General features: G+C 38.2%; 1 pseudogene; it reads right to left on the bottom strand.

Annotated features, from left to right (window-relative positions):
• LOC138814314 (serine/threonine-protein kinase 16-like) overlaps positions 1-15,814 on the bottom strand; it is a 31,506-nt pseudogene extending 15,692 nt beyond the window's left edge.
• Positions 15,815-18,392: the final 2,578 nt, after the last annotated feature.

The following is an 18,392-nucleotide window of genomic DNA, read 5'->3' as shown; positions in this document are numbered from 1 at the left end:
CTGTTTCTATTTCAATGCTTGATATGGGCCTGTTAAGCTGGTTTAATTCATCTTGGTTTAGTTTTGGCATGTCAATATTTTGGCAAGTTATTTTATTTTGTTTCATTTTTACCTCTAATAAAATGATGAAAATATTTTCTGTCCTAAATAACCTTAAAGGGTCTTACAGAAATTACTAGGACTATTCATATAAATTATGTGTTAAAACAAATAAATATGAGACACTTTAAAGATTTTTATTTTAAAATAACATAAATGTGAAGATAGTCATATTTTATCTTGCATTTTCACAGAGTTATATGGTTTAAAGAGTATTTCATAAACACTAAATCATTTTATAATTACAAACATACTAAAGCATAATCCAGGAAGGCATTATTTTCCATTTCCCAAATTAAAAAAATGAATGACCAAACATTTAAATGACATATTAGGTCATATAACCCAGGAAAGAGAACTTAAATTCATGATTGGTGATTGTTATCAACAATCTTTCATTCCTCCTGGATGAGTTTTATCAGATAACTAAATTTTTCCATACTTCCTGAACTAAATTGGTTTTTTAAAAAAAATCTAATAATCTGCTTTTCAAGTTTTGCGCTTTTAATGTGGCAATACGACTGTGACCAGATTGTCACATTAAGTGTGAAGGATATGACAGCTTGGTATAATTCAACATTGCCACCTTATAAACAGAGTGACTTGGTAGATAGGGACTTTCTATTTCTAAATTTATAATGGAAAGAAATACTTTTATTCAAATATTTTGCCTGTGCAGACCTCACGAAATTTTTTTCCAACTTACCTTTTAATAGCGCCTCAGAGATGTTTTGTATTATGTGTTCCCTTTCTCCTGGTTGCAACTTTTGCCCTCAGGTGGCTTCTAATGAGTCAAATAAGGCCAGAGAGAACCCTTTCCGCAGAAGGCATGGCAGAGGGGAGATTCCTGGAATGTGTGTGTTTCTGGGTTGTATCACATGAATTTCGAAACAGAAGACACTGTAAGAGAGAGAATGAGATAGAGGGTAATAAAGGAAATAATTGGAAATGAGAGAGAGGAAGAATAAGAAGAGGAGGGGAAAGGGGGAAGGAGGGGAAAAGAGTAGGCACAAAGGAGAGGAATAAAGGAAAAGAGAAAGAGGAATATATGACATAGAGCCTTAGGAAAAGAAAGGGTATCCAGCAAGATGTTTACAGATTCCCTAACCCCTAATCTTAGTTTTAGTGCCTTCCTGAGCACTAGAAGTACCTACACCCTTGACTTCTGGTACATAGCCCTGAAATGATTCTTTAAATATATGAACCTAGATTCAATGTGCCAGAGATTACCTTTCAGTTCAACTGCGACGATTGTCCAATGTCATTACCTTGTCAGGCACAGCCTTTTACCCTCAGCTCTTTAATGGATGCCATGTGTCATAAACACAGAGAAGCACTGAGGTGATTATTTGGAAGACAGGGTAGAAACGGAAAGGAGAAAATATCGTCTGGTGGTTAGCATGGCAGACTAAAAGGAGAATTGTCTCTGTTTTGACTTGACCTCTGGGCCCAATGCATGGCTCTCTGTTGTCATTCCTAGAGCTGAAGAAACTAGGTCAGTCCCCTGTTCAGATGGGTCCCCTCTGATAGTAGAGAATGTCACTGAAGGGTTGAAGTTATAAGCTCTTACACAGTGAGAGGCTGATTTTACAGTTGGCTCATGCTTCCTTGAGTACAAAATAAAGACTAGGTTTGCTAGTGCCAGTTTCACTGGGACTCCAAGCCAACCAAGAGGATTGCCACCAGTTCAACACAGAGGAAAGCAACACAGAGAAATAAGTGGTGGACTGGCAGCCTTTCCTGTGCCTTTGAAAGGAAGCAATTGCTCAACTTCATACATTCTTCCCTGCTGCCTCATTCTACAGTCATTTGTCTTTGGAACTGTGGAGAGGTAGCACTTTTTAGTACTAATTCCTCTGTTTCCCCTGAATACTTTGTGACTGGCTCAAAAAAATAAGGGTTATTTCTCTGTAAAAATGATTATTGTCATAGACAATTGTCTACTCCGAGAATTGCCCCCCAAATGAAACATTTAGATAAAAATTAAACACAACCTGCACAAGATGCACAGGACAAAAGTAATCAAATATCAACAAGAGAAACCACAAGAGATATGAATAAGTAGATATGCATGCTGTCTTCATATACAGGAAAGTCTGATAAGTAAATATATTTGTTCTTATTAAATCAATCAAAATACAAGCGAAGATTGGAGATATCTAATGCTTCATCTAATGCTTGTATGAAAACATGCAAATCCTAGAATGGCTAAAATAATCCTGACAACAAAGAACAATATAGAAGAGTAGCAAGGCTCTGTGGTATTGGTAGAAGGACAGAACTATACATTGTACATCAGAATAGACAATGTAGACACAAATTAATGTGTGTAAATGCTTTCAGCTTTTGGGAGAAGTAAAAGGCAATTTGATGGAGGATGGGTTTTCAACAAATGATGCTGGAAGAATTGGACCTCTGTAGGTAAAAGGAGTTAAACACAAGTTAAACCTCATATCTCATACAAAGCTTAACTTACAAATAAAATATCAAACATAAAACTTGTAGAAAAAAACTGAAAAGAAAATTTCAGCATATTTTAGCCTTGATGAAAAATGTAGGATCCATAAAGGGGAATGGATAAATTGGACTTCATCCAAACAACAACAACAACAAAACAAACAAGAAAACTACTTTTAGTTCTACAAAATATGTTGTTAACAGGATGAAGAGACAAGTTATATATTCAAACCATATGTTTAAAAATCCACATAGCCTAAATACTCTCTAGAATTAAAAGTAGGACAAATGTGATGGTACTCGCCTATAATCCCATCCACTTTGGAGGTAGAAGTAGAAGAATAGCAGTTTGAGGTTAGCCTCTGGCAAAAAAAAGCATGAACTTTCTTATGAAAAAAGTAAAAGCAGAAGAAGGCTAGGGACATTGCTTGCGGTAGAATGCTTGCTTAGTAAGTGTGAATCCTTGAATTAAAAAACCCAGTACTTCCACAAGCAAAAACCAAACAAACAAAAAAGAATCAGAACCCTCCCAAAGGTAAAAATACAAATAATGCATCTATAGAATACCAAAAGTTATGAAGAAAAGTTTCATTTAAGAGGATTTACAGAAAAATATATGTATTGAAAGAAATTTTGGATCACTAGTTCATAGGAAGATGAAAATTACAATCTACACAGAGTATTTCTACCTTCCTATCAGACTCTCTAGAAAATAGAGTGGTGACAACAGACGCTGATCACTCATATGTTTCTGGTAGGAATATCTAGACACACTGATAGTTTATGAAATATATTTAATTGTCATAAAGCCCTGAAATTCAGACCTTGACAGTCACCCCAAGAAATGGAAATATATGTTCATACCAAAATCTGTATAGGAATGCTTACAGCAGCTTTACTCATAATAGCTCCAAGGTAGGTACAACCTAGGTTTTTATCAATCATGAATGCTTAAACATACTGTGGCATATACATACACTGGAATAGTACTTATCCATTAAAAAATGATCTAAAGATCCAATACCCCTTTATGATGAAAGGTCTGGAAAAACTAGGAATCCATGGAACATTCCTCAATATAATAAAGGCTGTGTATGACAAACCTACAGCCAGTATTATACTTAGTGGTGAAAAGCTAAAGCCATTTCATTGAAATTCAGAAACGAGACAAGGATGTCCACTCTCTCCACTTCTCTTCAATTTATATTAGAGTGCTTACTAGAACAATAAGACAAGATGCAAGTAAACGCTCCCTCTTTGCAGATGACATGATCTTGTATTTAAAGACCCCCATGGACTCCATTCCCAAGTTACTGGAGCTGATCCAAAACTTTGGCAAAGCAGCAGGATATAACATTAACCATCAAAAATCAATGGCTTTTCTGTATGCCAATAATGAGAAGAGCGCAGCTGAAATCAGGAAAGCAACTCCTGTTGTAATAGCCTCACAAAAAATAAAATACTTAGGAGTTAACTAAAGAAGTGAAGGACCTCTATGATGAAAACTTTAAAAACATGAAAAAGGAAGTTAAAGCAGAACTAAGGAAGTGGAAAAACTTTCATGCTCCTGGATTGGGAGGATCAACATCGTGAAAATGGCAATACTGACAAAGGTATCTACAAATTCAATGTTATACCCATCAATATCCCAACCTAATTCCTCAATGAAATAGAAGAAGCAACACAAAAATTCATATGGAACAATAAAAGACCCTGAATAGCAAAAACAATCTTTAGCAGAAAGAACAGTGCTGAAGGAATATCAATACCAAATTTCAAACTCTACTACAAAGCCATAGTTATCAAAACAGCTTGGAACTGGCACAGAACCGACCTGAGGACCAATGCAATAGAACTGAAGACCCAGAAATGAACCCAGAGACCTTTAGCCACCTAATCTTCAATAAGAGAGTTAAAAAAATAGGATGGAAGAAATACAGCCTCTTCAGTAAATGGTGCAGGCAAAATTGGTTAATCACCTGTTATAGAAAACTAAAGCTAGATCCTTATATATCACCCTACACCAGAATCAACTCCAAATTGGATCCAAGACCTCAAAGTCAAAGCAGACACCCTGAAAATATTACAGGAAGGAATAAAAGAAACTCTAGGGCTCCTTGGCACAGGCCGAAATTTTCTTACTAAAGACCCAGAAACACAACAAATCAAAGAAAGGTTGGACAAATGGCATTGCATGAAACTGCAGAACTTCTTCATGGCAAAGGACATAGCTAGCAAAATCAATAGAAATCACGGACTAGAAGAAGATCTTCACTAGCCATACAATGGACAAGGGTCTCATATCTAAAATATACTTAGAATTCAAAAACTTAAAATCTCCAAAAACAAATCCTCAAAGAAACAACTGCCCAATAAATAAGTGGGCTAAAGACTTAAAAAGAGACTTCTCTGAAGAGGACATAAGAATGGCCAATAGAGGGCTGGGAAGGTGGCTCAGTGGTAGAGCACTTGCCTTGCATGCATGAGGCCCTGGGTTCAATTCCTCAGCACCACGTAAGCAAAAAGAAAAAAGGCGGAAGTGGTGCTGTGGCTCATGTGCTAGAGCGCTAGCCTTGAGGTGTAGAGCTGAGGGGCAGTCCAGGCCCAGAGTTTTAGACCCCACGACCGGACCCAAAAAGAAAAAAAAAAAGAAGAATGGCCAATAGACACATGAAGAAATGCTCAACTTCTCTAGTCATAAAAAAATGCAAATCAAAACAACATTGAGATTCCACTTCACCCCAGTTAGAATGGCTATAATCAAGAACTCCAATAACAACAGATGCTGGAGGGGATGTGGACAGAAGGGAACCCTACTGCATTGTTGGTGGGAGTGTAAACTTGTTCAACCACTTTGGAAAGTAGTATGGATGTTCCTCAAAAGACTCCACATAGAGCTCCCCTATGACCCAGAAATCCCACTTTTAAGCATTTACACAATCACACATAAGGGTATACGAAAGCTATCAGCACAACTATGTTTATCGCAGCATTATTCACCATAGCTAAGATGTGGAATCAACCCAGATACCCCTCAGTAGATGAATGGATCAAGAAAATGTGGTGTGTGTGTGTGTGTGTGTGTGTGTGTGTGTGTGTGTGTGTGTGTGTGTGTGTGTGTGTGTGTGTGTGTACAATGGAATTCTATGCCTCCATCAGAAAGAATGACATTGCCCCAGTTGTTAGGAAATGGAAAGACTTGTAAAAAAATTATATTGTGATGTAAGCCAGGCCCAAAAATACATAGGTCCTATGGTTTCCTTGTGTGTCAGACAAGCAAAGGGGTCAGATAAGTTGATGTTAGGTAAAATGAACCCCAAGATAAGGATTCAAATGGTTCTTCTTTCTTGCTTTTGTTTCTAACATATTTATAAGATGATTTCTTTGTTGCTCTGTATGTCCCTCCCCCACAGTATAACCCTTGTTTTCACTGAATTTGATGTTGGTATAATTTATGGAGGGGAAGGGAAAAAACGAATTGTTTGACTCATACATCTACTAGATATTACAAATAAGGGAAACCATGGGACCTATGTTTCTTTGGGCCTGGCTTACTTCACTTAATGTCAGTATAACTTGTGGAGGAGATGGGGAAAAACCAGTTGTTTAAGGATACAGGTGGACCTGTTGCAACAATGAGAAGTACAAGTTGTCATGTCCAAAACGAGCTTTACAATGTCGGTGCGGGGGGGGGGGGGGAAGGAGAAGGATTGGGATTGGGGGGGAGGAGGGAGGCTGGGAAGGGATGTGAAGGGTAAACAAAGGAGGAGGCTGCAATGCTTGGTAAGAAATGTACGCATTATCCTGCCCATGTAATTGTAACTCCTCTGTACAGTATGTTCACAAATAAAATTAAATTAAATTAAAAAAAAACGAATTGTTTAAATAGGGATGCAGGTGGACCCATTGCAACAATGAGATGTACAAGATGTTATGTCAAAAAACAAACTTTACAACTTTGGCCAGGGGCAGGAGGGAGGGGGGGTGAAGATGGGAGGGCAGGGATGGTAAGGGGAAACAAAGGAGGAGGCAACAATGCTTGATAAGAAATGTACTCAATACCTTGCTCATGTAATTGTAACCCCTCTTCATGGTACTTTCACAATAAAAAAATCTTATTAATTAAAAAAAAGATTAGCCAAGATAAAAAAAAAGGTGAGACTAAGCGAAATGAACCCCAAGATAAGGACATGAGAAGTTTTTTTCTTTCTTGCTGTTGTTTTTCATATACTTACTATAATGTACTATGTGATTATTTTGTTTCTTTTGTGTGTTCTTCCCCCATAGTTTTCACTGTATTTGATTCCAGTGTCCTGCATCTTGTATACACATTTTTCTAATTTGGGAGGGGAAGGGAAATAACAAAATGCTGAAATAAGGATACAAGTTGACCCACGGTAGCAATGAGATGTATAAGACACTATATTGAAAACAAAACTTTACAACTTCGTGGGGGGGGACAAGAAATTGGGGAGGTGGGGAGGGAAGGAGAAAAACAAAGGAGGGGGTAACAATGCTCCATAGGAAATGTACTCATTACCTTACTCATGTAACTGTAGCCCCTCTGTACAGTATCTTTACAACAAAAAATATATTTTAAAAAAGAAAAAATTGTCTATTGTTTTATACAACTTTTATCTTGAGGGGGGAAGCCAGTGTCCCCAAAGTTACATATTGCTCTAATTTCCTTGTTTCTGCTATTATAAATTGTTATAAACCTAGTGGTTAAAATAATAGGAATTTATTATTTAATAGTTGGGCTGCTTCTTTCTGGAGCCTGTAGGGGAGAATCTATTCCTTGCCTTTTCAGCTTTCAGAGGATGACTTTTTTCTTTGGTTTGTAGTTCTCCTCCTTGAACAATCCCAAGTGTTCCGTTTCTGTTTCTTCTACTATTGCATCTCCAACCTTCTTTTCTACTTCATGACATTTCTGATTACATTAAACACAACCAGATCATCCAAGATAGTCTCTTCAGCTCATGATTCTTGATCACATTTTACAGAGTGTATCTTTAACCAAGTAAAGTAAATTCAAAGGTGCTGGGAGATGTATTATTTTGTCTCTTGTGGTGTGGCGCATTTCCCTTTAGGTAGTATTATAGAAATAACACAATTGTGGATGTAGAGGAAAAGATTAACAATTGTTATGAGAGGGGGGATCAGGGTAGGTACAGCTACCCAAAACCAACTGGAACTGCTCATATCTTGACTGTGGTGTTGCATACATAATCCTACATATAGGTAAAACTGAAGAGTGAAAACACAAACATCTATAAGTATAACCACACCTGGAGAAATTTGAAAAAAAATGGTGGGTGGTGTCACTTCAATATCTGGGTTGGGATATTGTCTTGTGGTTGTGGATGTTAGTATTAAAACTAAGCAAATGGTATATCGTATCTCTGTGTTATTTCTTACAATTGCTAGTCAATCTGTGATTATTCAAAAATAGCAAGGTTTTTAAAAACCAACCACGTGGTGATACATTAGCAGATCCAGCATCCAAAAGAATTATTTGTGGGAGTAGATATAAGAATACAGAACTCTTCATTACATTATAGACCTTTGTGATTAAAATTTTGTGAGTTAAGAGTCCAGGGGTCTTCATCTTTTTTTTCTTTCATTTTTCTTCATTCTTTTTTAAAAATCTTATTTTATTGCAAAGATGATATACAGAGGGGTTACAGTTAAATGACTAAGGCAATGAGTACATTTCTTGTAGAGCAGTCTTAGCCCTTCCCTTGCTGTTCTCCCACTATCCCTCCCCTTCCCACCTCCTTCACTCCTCCTACCCCACCCAAAGTTGTAAAGCTAATTTCCAACATAGTATCTTGTGGGTATCATTATTGCAATGGGTCACACAGTATCCTTGTTTCAGCATTTGTTACTCCCCTTCCCTTCCCCCCATTGGACAAATGTATATACAAGATGCAAGGTACCTGCCAAAACCAAGTACAGTGACTACAAGGGATATACCATAGTGGGAAGAATATACAAAGGACACAAAAGAGGTCTTTCTTTGTTGTTGTTGTTTTTAATGTACTAGGGGTCTTCATCTTTAAAATCTTCTTGAGAAATTTATTACCACTTAGGTTTGGAAACCACTGCTTTATATTCTTTGATACTTTCCTTCTTAAGGTTTACATGTTTTACTTTTATATAAAATTTCAAAAACGAATTGTTTAAATAGGGATACAGATTGACCCATTGCAACAATGAGATGTATAAGACACTATAGCGAAAAATGAACTTTACAATTAAAGCAGTGGTGGGGAGTGTAGATGAGGAGGTGGGAGGGAAGGGATGCTAGGAGAAAAACAAAGGAGGAGGCAACAATGCTGGATAAGAAATGTACTCATTACCTTGCTCATGTATAACCTCTTTGTACAGTATTTTCACAATAAAAAACTTTTAAAAAATTTCAAGAAGTAGATGGTCCATCTTACCACTTAAGGTGAGTATCTTGGATATTTTGTTACAGTTGATAATGAAAGAATAGATTATCTTTCTACATATTCTCTTCAGGTAGAATTCTGAATAAGAGAAACTTGGGACACTTCAAGTAGAACTTTAATCTCCAGACAAGTGTAGAGAGGAATGAAAACTTCTGCCAGCAGTATTTGGTAGGCAATTAAGTAACATTAGGCTTAATTAGTTGTAAACATTTATGGAGTCACCATAAAAATGATAACATGTGAGCTTTAAGGTAACTAAAGTTTGTTAATATTTATTCTTTTAATGAAATTCACTATAAGTGTGTTGTAGCTAGAGTTTTGGAGTTGAGAAAATTTCTAGTTACTGGGCTAGTAAATACGGGAAATTATAGCAATGTTCATGGGGAACCAGTAGAAATGTCTATCTCTCAAAGATAATCTAAGTCTGTCATACATCTCGAATGAAGGTGAGTTTTATGAATAGAGGTTCTAGCTATGAGCAGACCCTAGGTCAATTAACTGAGAAGAAGTTCTTCTGCTTTCTGTTCTCAGAGATTTAGGTAGTACATTAATCAGCTTCCTAGCACTGTAACAAAATACTTGAGATAATCAGCTTTAAAGAGAAAAAATTTGCTTCATAGTTTTGGAGGTTCTGGGTCATGATTAATTGGTCCCATAACTTTGGTACTATGGCAAGGCAACATTTCGTGCAAAGAGTAATGGAGGAACACAGTCACCTCATGACCAGGAGATAAAAGAGAAGGATGAGAAGGAAAAGGAGGGGGAGGAGGAGAAGGACAAGAAACCAGGGTCTCATTATTCTCTTCAAAGAAACATCCTCAAAGACCTAAAGACCTTCCGCTAGACCTCACTCTAACATTTCCACCATCTTCCAATAACCTCATTCTGTGCACAGGGCCTTTCTAAGGCACTCAAGATCCAAACCACATAAAAGAGGAACCAGTCATGAAAGAACCTAGAAATTGCAGGCTACCTCTGATCAGTTATCTCTGGGGCATAGTATGATAGCTCCTTGTTCTAGGTCATGATATATAATCATAACTTTAGGAGAAGAGATGTGGCTGATCTGGTCCAGGAGCATCTTACTTATCTGAGCCCATCATCCCCTACCCCCTTCCTTTCACATTCTTATGCTTTTATTTAAATAGTATCACCTGATCATGAAATATTACAGATATCCATCTTCTCAAACTTTGAAATCTAACCCTTAAGGACTGGCAGCTTTTAAATGTCTCTTCAAATAACTCTTTGGACTAGATCTTCAAGAGCTCTGAGGACATGAACTTTATTGTGCACTGCACCTTGGCCCAGCTCTGTCATAACATACCAGAACGGAATGGTGAACCATTAATCAGCTAGCTAAAGAGGGTAAAGAATCCAGTGCTTGCTGGATATGCCTATCATTTCCTACAGGTGAGCAATTCACACAATAGTGTGCTTAAAATTCCACTCCCATTCTCCACAAGAGCATAATAAGCATCTTGGAAATGATGCCAGCATTATTCTCCCATACCTGCCTTCACATACCAAAGGAATAAAACAGAAAGATTGTTCCTCTCCAGTTTACGATTACCTTTTCTTTCTCTGGCCTAAGAAACTCAACCCAGTTCATCATTCCAGTCTCGCTTTCCTAAACTTATATCCACACCGAGTCTCTAAGGTGTGTTAGTCCAACCAGTTAAAAACTGGGCTGTAATCTGAATCACTGGTGAATGCATGGATTGTGTCCCATCCACCTGGCCTTTTGCTGTAGGATTAATGAGTTGGAATGAGGCTGAGGATCCTGTGACAATGATCAGATTTACCATAAACACTATAATTTATTTCTCTCTGGAGGAATAAATAGGCTGGGTATTGTTGCTCTGGTGTTTTAATTCCATGTCAGTTATAGAGGCAGAGAATTAAATGTCTTCTCAGTGACATCTCCAAGCCTCAACTAGTGCCCACCTCCTGCTGTAAACTTTTAATAAATAGTCCCACAGTTGCCAAGAGTTATTCTCTTCATGTTATTGCCTTGTTACAGACACATTCTTTCCAGTGTTTCTTTCAGCTTTTCTTTAGAGATTTCTTGATATTGAATAACTATGTGAGAGGTGTCATGAACAGCACTCATGAACGTAGATTATTGTGCTTAGGTGTGAAATGTCTCACGGTGGACAATATGATGCACAAACACAGAACAAACACAGGCTTTTGAAAAATGGTCATGGCATTCACCTGAGACTTGCCATTCTATTTGAGATCATGAAAGACCCACAGCAAGACCCACCATACCTGGCCTTCTCTTCCCAAACCACTTTCTGCTGCTCTTTGCTCACATCTTCTGTATGTCCACTCTGACATGTCTGCACTACTGTCCTCACCCACCCAGATTTTCCTATTTCTTTATTTCCCCTCTTATGTTGTTTCATCCTCACCTTTTGCCATTTACCAACATAAATTGCATATCCTAAGCTCTGGGTACCAGCTCACATTCCACACTCAATTCCAGTCATTCTTCCTCATTCATGCAACCAATGTTTATTGAGTGCTTAGAACACACACCAATTGACATTTTTACTTTTAGCATCCATTGGCGAATAAACAAGCATGCCCTCTGCCTTGTGGAGAACACAGACTATTAAGAGAGGCAGATAATAAGCCCCAAACAAACACATATTCAAGAAAGAATGAGCAAGAAGAAGTAACAGGGAGACATTTTTTAGAGTGGTGATGACGGGTAAGCTAAGACCTGACAAGTAAGAGGGAGTCAAGTGCCCTTCAGGAGTGAAAGAAGAGATGAAGCGCCTAGCAAAAGTAAGAGCATGGCGGGTGATCTGACACCTATGCTAGAAAGATCACTTTGACCATGTGTGGCATGATAGAACAGGAGATAAAGCATGGGAACTGAAAAGTGACTGTGATGAAACCACAGTAGTCCAGAGAGAGAATGATGGATGACAATGGTGGCAGTGAAAATGGAGAGAAGTAAGCCAGGTGCCGGTGGCTCACACCTGTAATCCTAGCTACTCAGGAGGCTGAGATCGGAGGATCACGGTTCAAAGCCAGCCCGGGCAGAAAAGTCCCTGAGACTCTTATCTCCAACTGACCATCAAAACATTGAAAGTAAAGCTGTGGCTCAAGTGGTAGCATGCTACATAGCCTTGAGCAAATAAGCCAAGTGAAAGACCTGAGGCTCTGTGGTCCAACCCTCATTACCTGGCCTATGTAACTGTAGCTCCTCTGTACATCACCTTCACAATATAGATTAATAAATACATAAATAAATAAACCAAGAAAATGCAGAGAAGTTATGTTGGATTGGCTGAAAAATGGGAGGAGCAAGAAGCTGCTGCAGACAAGTAATTCCCAAGTCTTGAAAACTGGGAATCAAGAATTCCCCATGACTTTAGGTCCTTTGTGACCTTTCCCCTGCTTTGAACCAGAGAAGATCAAAAAGATTGTTCCTTTTCATGTCTTTTCACAGTTAGTTTATTCTCCACATGCTCTGTTTGGCAGTAACTCACATACTGTCCTGTGGCAGCTCTCTAACTGTGCTTTAAATAACAACTACTGGCATATATAATCAAATAAACACTTAAAGTGACAATTTGCTCTCTTAGGAAACAGTCTAACTTCATTTTTGAGAGAATAATAATTTCTTTCTGTGATATGGCTTCAGCCAAAATGACAAACAGGAAATCAATTAGAATATTACTCTATAGTTTTAATTTCATCCCATATTCAATTCTATTCATGTGTGTGTGTGTGTGTGTGTGTGTGTGTGTGTGTGTGTGTGTGTGCGTGTGTTCACATGCGCATGTGTGTATGAGCAAGCCCTGGGGCTTGAACTCAGGACCTGGACACTGTCCCTTAGCTTTTTTACTCAAGACAACATTCTACTTGAACCATAGCTTCACCTTTTAGTGGTTCATAGTCAATAAGTGTCTCATGGAATTTCCTGCTGGACTGCTTTCAAAATGTGATTTTCAGATCTCAATCTCTTGAGTTACTAGGACTATAAGCATAAACCACTGACCCTCAGCCATATTCTATTCTTGATTACTGCACATTCATAGTATAGGGCAATAATAATAATGTTGGGTGCATTTCCAAAGGTTAAAGGCAGATGTCAAAAACGGCCCTTGCCATTTACCCAAAGGATCACAAACAAAGTCATACCAAAGCTACCAGCACAACCATGTTTATTGCAGCATTATTTACCATAGCTAAGATATGGAACCAACCCAGATGCCCCTAAGAAGATGAATGAATCAAGAAAATGTGGTACATATATGTAATATATAATATATATTATCTATAGTGATATATATATATACCTCTTTGTTAGGAAATGGAAAGACTTGGAAAAAATTATATTAAGTGAAGTAAGCCAGGCTCAAAAAAACATAGGTCCCATGGTTTCCCTTATTTGCAATAACTAGTACATGTCTAGGACAAGAAGAAAGGGTCAAAAGCTATGTACATATGACCATATAAGGGCTGGGATGTAGCTCAGTGGCAAAGCACTTGCCTAGCAAGTGCAACATCCTGGGTTTGATCCCAGTACCAAAAAAGAAAAAGACAAAAAATACAGTTAAAAAAACACAAACATATGACCATATAAGATGATGTTAAATGAAATGAACCCCATTCTTTCCTGCTATTGTTTTTTAATGCACTTTAATGCACTATGTGATATTTTTGTTTCTTTTGTACGTTCTTCCCCCATGGTATAACCCCTGTTTTCACTGTATTTGATTCCGGTGTCCTGCATCTTATATATACATTTTCATAATTTGGGAAGGGGAAGGGATTTAACAAAATGGTTAAATAAGGGCACAGGTTGACCCGTTGTAACCATGAGATGTACAAGACATTATTTTGAAAACTAATTTTACAATTTCATGGTGGGAGGGAAGAGTTGTGGAGGTGGGGAGGGAAGGGATGGTAGGAGAAAAACAAAGGAGTAGGTAACAATGCTTGATAGGAAATGTACTCATTACCCTACTCATGTAACTGTAACCCCTCTGTACAGTATTTTTACAATAAAAAAATATGAAAAAAATGGCCCTTGCCATTCTTGCCCTTGCCCTTGATGATGGTGGGCAGAAGGTAAAAGGCAGAGGAATGCTGAGGGAAGCTGGAGTGTATCTGGCATATAAGCTGAAACTAGGAAGGGTGCTATGAGTACATCACTTGCCACAGGCCAGGCCCACTTTCACATCTAGTGACTGTGGCAGAGGTGATCCCAGGTAAGACCATATACCTGCATAATTGAATGAGGGTTTGTGAAGCTCAGCATGACAAGTGAATTTGAAAGTGGCTCAGCTAGTGAGGTCTCTCAGTGAGGTTCCTGGTAGAGATCAGCCCTAGGGTTGGGTACGTTTGAGTAGAAATTGTAAGGTCTGCACAGGGACACCTCCCTCCCTCTTGGCTAAGTCTCCACCCAGTATCAGTTACCTAGGTAATTGGCAGACCTGGAAGCAGTCACCTTCCCCTCCTGCTAGGTCACATCCTGGGCCATCTCTGATCACATGCCTCCTCTCTGACCTTAGGAGGGTTCCAGACCCTGAGGTCACATCCAGATCCAATGTGGCGACACCTTTCCTCCACCTGGCCACATCTCTTCCTATTCCTGGCCTAGATAAGTCCTGGCCCAGGAGTGTGTTGCCCCTTTCCTCCCTCTTTCCTTTTCAGCCATGCTTCTCCACCATGCATGGCGGGGCAGCAGTTCAGTAAATAAACTTCTTTTCCTGCATCGGCTACCTAATGAAACCTACCTATTTAATATACCTTACAGAAATGTTCATAGGAAACATATCTAATATCTAATATGTTGCTGGTGGAGTTGGGATGTTACACCCACCTGGGGAGATGTGAGACACCCCAGCTGTCCATCACCAATATTTAGGGAGAAGATATTTTGTTAAGAAAAAGGAAATCTTCGATAGGTGCTGGTGACTCACACCTATAATCCTAGCTACTCAAGATACTGAGATCTGATGAATGCTGTTAGAAGCCAACCCAGGCAGGAAAGTTCAGGAGACTCTCATTTCCAATTAACCAGCAAAATGCCAGAACTGGAGCTGTAGTTTATGTGGCAGAGTTGCTGAAAAAGCTGAAGGACAGTGCCAGGCCCTGAGATCAAGCCCCGATAACAAACAAAATTTTAAAAAAGAAAGAAAAAGAAGAGAAAACATAAAAGAAGAGTCTTAGCAGAGACTACAGGTCAGTGAAAACACACTTGTCTATCCAGCCTAAGGCCCTGAGTTTGATTCCCCAGTACCACATGTTAAAAAAGAAAAGAAAAACTTCAGATCAATACTTCCATTGTATAAACATACCCAAAAAGAAAGTTGTGAAATCCACTTAGTAGTTAAATATTGGTCTGTGACTAAAATAGCAAAACAACAAACACAGGTTATTCAGTTTTTCCACTTTGGAAAAAAAGAAACACTGAATCAATTCAACTCCTAATTTGAGCCTGTGATCCCAACTGTTTCTCCACCAGAGGAGTGGCCTCCTATTGGAGTGGAATCCTTGTTGGTCCTTTCAGCCATCTAATAAGAGCTGTAGTCAGTTCCCCACTAGGGGGAAAAGACCGTGTCTAAATCACTGCAGCTGAATCAACGGACTGAAAATTCGGTGAACCCAGTTAACTGTGGTCTAGCTCTCTGAAGAAGCCACATAGTTGGGACTCCAGCATCGATTGGCTCTACCAATGGTGTCCCATTGACGAATACTTTGCCAGTGACAGTAATTGGCTGTATATTGCTACCTGTGTTCAGTACAACTCCAGCTGGAATGACATTCCTTTCCATTTTCAAGTTTTAAAGATAAACATTACCAGACAAAAAGTACCAACTGAAAATGTGGACTGGGAATAGAGCATATCGTTTGTGTAGCGAAGATTGCATGGAAAAAGAGTTCTGGAATGAGGTTCTTAGATTTTCCTTCAGTGACAGTTTATTGCACTCACTTTTCGCATAATCACCTGATTTTCTTTTTCTTTTTCTTTTTTCTTTTTTTTGCAGCTCTGTGCTCATTTTACAGGTTCCTACCATACCCTTAGAGACACTCCTACTATTTTTCTCCAACTGTTGGAAAGAAAAAAGCGGTTAGTCTATGGTATAACCCCTGTTTTCACTGTATTTGATTCTGGTGCCCTGCATCTTGTATATACATTTTTTTTTCTAATTTGTGGGGGGGGGGGCAGAGAGGGGGGAAGGAAAATAACAAAATGCTGAAAAAAGGATACAGGTTGTAACAATGAGATGTACAAGACACTATATTGAAAATGAACTTTACAACTTGGGGGGGGGAAGGAGTTGGGGAGGTGGGGAGGGAAGGGGCAGTAGGGGAAAAACAAAGGAGGGGGTAACAATGTTCCATAGGAAATGGACTCATTACCTTACTCATGTAACTTAACCTCGCTGTATAGTATCTTTACAATAAAACACATATATTAAAAAAGGAAAGAAAAAAGAGGTTAGGGAGATCCTCCCAAGTTAGGAGTTTTATAACAGGGAGACTTATTTATAGTAGTTAATTTTGCTGGATTATTTGCACAACTCTTGTCGGTAAAAATTTAAAACTGTGACTACCTAAAAGTGCCTCACTGTATTTCAATTTCTCCTTTTATCTAAGTGTGTTTAAAGGTAAGTTTCTTTTTTACCTTGCAAAATGCCAAATGGTGATTGTCTTTAGGTCCTTATATGAAGGAGATGCCATTCATCAAAGCAGTTTTTGAATACAGTGCCTCTTGATCAATGTCACCTCTTTCAACATTTCACCCACCCATCTCAACCCACCCCTTCCTTCACTTCTCTTAATTTTTAGAATTATGTATTTTTTCCATTTAACAAAGCAGTTTATATATACAGTGCATCTTGATCTGTGTCATCCCTCGAGCAACCACATCTCTTATTTTTCTTAAATCTGTGGCATATGCAATGCATTCTTAACTACATTCTCTTCCCTTCCCCCCTCCATTTTCTACCTTTCATCCCTTGCCCCCTCCCCTTGCAAGTACCCATTTCCTGGTACTTAGGTTGTTGGGCATGGTCTTGGTCTTTCTAAAACATTATGCTCAATTTGTGCTCTCCATGGAGTCTATTATACTCCATCTAATTCACTTATAACCACTTGCATAGTACCCAGTGTGTTGATTTATAGATTTATAGGCACATTCTGGCTCCCACAAATGAGGAACACCATGCAACCTGTGTTTCTCTGGGTCTGACTTACTTCACTTAGCCTAATTTTTTCCAAGTCTTTCCATTTCCTTAGAAAGGATATAATACAATTCTTTCTGATGGACAAATAGAATTCCATTTTGTATATATACCACATTTTCCTGATCTATTCATCCATCAAGAGGCATCTCATATATTTTTAAGTTTCAGAAAGAAATACTTTTGTCTCCTTACCCTTGACAAGGGACAGTGTGAGTTGCTAGGACTGAATTTTGGCTTGAATGACTGTTGCTTTCCCATCCATCTAGGACTGGCCTAACTTTCCTTTTATATTTCTCTCTGGAGTCATGCAATCAAGCTAATATTTAGTGTGAAGTTGTAGAAGACCAACAATATGTAGCCCAGGAAGGTATAGTGGCACTAGCAATTGTATACTGTTATAAAATAAGAAAACTGCTTTACTATCAAAGTTCCTACGTGTTGTTTTCATGATTACACAGTATTTAATCTGGAAATGAAGCTGAGGTCAATCTGATGTCTGTTGCTTTACATATTTTTGTTTTCATTTGTCTAGATCACTCAAGATTATTGCTTTGAAGTAAAGTTTGGTAGATAACTTTACCAGAACAAGTGAAACTCATTATTTATGGTAACTGCCACATAATGAAAGCTACCATATTAGAACATATGAAAGTTACCACTATTTATCTGCATGCCTATATTCTTTTTTTAATTTCAGAATAGATGGTTAAACAGTATCTGTAAGTTCATAAAAGAAACTTGTTTGTCTAAAGTAGTCTCCTAATTTATGTTATTTGACAAGACAGAATCTGTGTTAGTTGCTGTAGAAATTTCATTAACTTCCTTTAAAAATAATGTTATTTCTTATTTATGTTTATGAATCAGATGTTGGACTTGAGTTATATTAGCAATATTTTTTAATTTTTGTTAGTTGTGGGATTTGAACTCAGGACCTAGGCACTGTCCCTGAGCTCTTTTTGCTCAAGGTGAGCACTCTACCACTTTGAGCATCTCACAGGCTTTACTGTTTGGGCTAGCTTTGAACTGTGGTCTTCAGATCTCAGCTTCTTGAGTAGATAAGATTGCATGCATGGCCACCAGAACCTAGCTAAACATTTTTTTTAGTATGTGAGGACATATTAACTATGCTACACATACATTTCTCTTAGAAAAAATTGTTAAA

This window comes from Dipodomys merriami, unplaced genomic scaffold (assembly GCF_024711535.1).
Source record: "Dipodomys merriami isolate MVZ:Mamm:240054 unplaced genomic scaffold, mDipMer1.0.p SCAF_6, whole genome shotgun sequence".
NCBI classification, from domain to species: Eukaryota; Metazoa; Chordata; class Mammalia; order Rodentia; family Heteromyidae; genus Dipodomys; species Dipodomys merriami.
The sequence above is the reverse complement of the archived record's forward strand: the minus strand, read 5'-3'. Positions and strand labels throughout refer to the sequence as shown.